This window comes from Octodon degus, unplaced genomic scaffold (assembly GCF_000260255.1).
Source record: "Octodon degus isolate 3935 unplaced genomic scaffold, OctDeg1.0 scaffold00003, whole genome shotgun sequence".
Classification (NCBI taxonomy): Eukaryota; Metazoa; Chordata; class Mammalia; order Rodentia; family Octodontidae; genus Octodon; species Octodon degus.
In genome coordinates this window covers 14,559,933-14,561,864 of record NW_004524579.1, presented here as the reverse complement: position 1 = coordinate 14,561,864, position 1,932 = coordinate 14,559,933, and the positions used below count along the sequence as shown (strand labels likewise).

The following is a 1,932-nucleotide window of genomic DNA, read 5'->3' as shown; positions in this document are numbered from 1 at the left end:
CTGTTCCTGCTTCCATGAGTGGCCTTGACCAGGGAAAAGAGGGGGCTGGGTTAACCAGCCAGCACAGAGAAGCATCATCTCCACAACTTTCCATTTATACACAGAACTAAGTAGGCAAGCACAGAGTCACTATTTGGGTTAGAAGTTGGCAGCATTTGAGCGGGGAGGAATGGGTGGGGAGTTTGGATGTCATTTAAAAAACTACAGCCCCCTGTCCCAAAGCTGGCTGCCTGAGGGAAACTTGGTCTGCTTCAACCCAATAGGAATCAGAAAATGAAAAGCAGTTTGGGCAGGTGAGAACAGTCAGGGATGGAGGCAGGAGGAATCTCCAGGGGATACGGGGGCTGCTTAGCAATTGGGGAGAAAAGATTGCCCTGCCCCTGCTGGTACCCCCCAGCCCCTCTGGTCTGGCAGAAGGGGCAGCCTAAACCCTTTGAGAGCAGGTCCAGGGCTACCAGATGCTCCAGGCAGGGTCTCGAGGGGCTCACAAAGGCTTGCCCTCCACAGAGATGATGGCACTGCAGCCCAGTTTCTTTGCCAGTGTGCAGCGGTCCTTGACCTGTAATTCATGCTTGACCCCTGTCAGCTTCTTTTTGATGGCATTCCCGGAACCAGCATAGATCATTTTGCTCCTAACAGGTGTACACTCAGCGGCCCAAAAGATAAACACCAGATTCTCCTTCTTGCTCTTTTGGTCTCATAGGTTGCATCATGGAGGGCATAGTGATAGTCTTTGTCTGGCAGCATCTTGACAAGGGTGACATGGGGTCTTCCAGTCTGGCCTACATCCCCCACCAGCATCTCCTTGCCCTCCACCATGATGATGTACTTCTTATCCTCAATCAGGAAAAAAAAAAAAAATCACTGCCTTCTTGAACTTCTTCACTTCCTCTGGTGTTGAGGACTTGCATCCCTTCATGGCATTGAATACCTTCAAGATGTCATCAGAGATAGCCACACCAGAGACCATGTTTCCGGAGGTGAAAGAGAGCCTGCAAGAAGAGATGAGGGAGACAAGAGGCACTGAAGCTGTGCCGGGACCTGACTGAACCCACAGTATGTATTTAAAATGACCTTATGGAAAATTCATGTTTACAGAAAATTAAATTTTGCTAAGTTATATAGTTGATCTCGCTAAATTTTCAGTGATCCTCGAACTCTAGGAACTGTAGACTGTATTATTAGAAATGCTCCAATGTGCTGTTAGTCTTGATGTGGTGATTACTATAGATAAGAAGTGGTTGCACAGGAACTAAGATGATTTGTGTTTTCCACATGAGAAGTCCTTCTATATGAAGATATCCGACATTGTCCTAGCCATCATTGCTTTACCTAACTTTCTCCAAGATAAAATTCCATGGTGATTACTATGATTGCAATGCCTACAATTCTTCTTGGAATAGAGACACTTAGAAAATGCTTGCAGAACAAATTCCTTAATGAATGGTACATACTTAGCTACACTTTTCTTTCCTTGTTATGAAGAGTTCTCTTTGGCTAGAGAGCTAAGCAAAGGCCAGAGGGCAGATGGGATAGCAATGAAATCCCTGAACATGGTCTCATTAGTAATTTGGCCACACCAAAAAAAGAAGGTCACTGAGGACAATGTCACTGTGATCAAAACTGCTGTGGGTGTCTGCACAGAAAAGCAGAGTAAAAAATTTAAAAAATAAAACAAAAAAACAATTCTTGATTCTAAACTCATCATTGAAAGAAATATTGCTTCATGTAATTCATGTGTTTGAGCCATAGAAATTTAGCTGACTAAATTTTTTTTTAGTTAAGAAAAATATTTCCTATAGTATGACAGTAATTTATCATTATGCTCATGACAAGATGTGATTTCCATGATGGTTGAAATTTTAATTACTATATTTCCAGCTACTCAAGGAAAAAACAGTCTATTTGAGGGAATACAGTTATAGCACAAAG

At 43.1% G+C, this 1,932-nt stretch overlaps 1 pseudogene; it reads right to left on the bottom strand.

Annotated features, from left to right (window-relative positions):
- Nucleotides 1–484: 484 nt before the first annotated feature.
- LOC101592974 lies at nt 485–970 on the bottom strand (annotated as a pseudogene).
- Nucleotides 971–1,932: the final 962 nt, after the last annotated feature.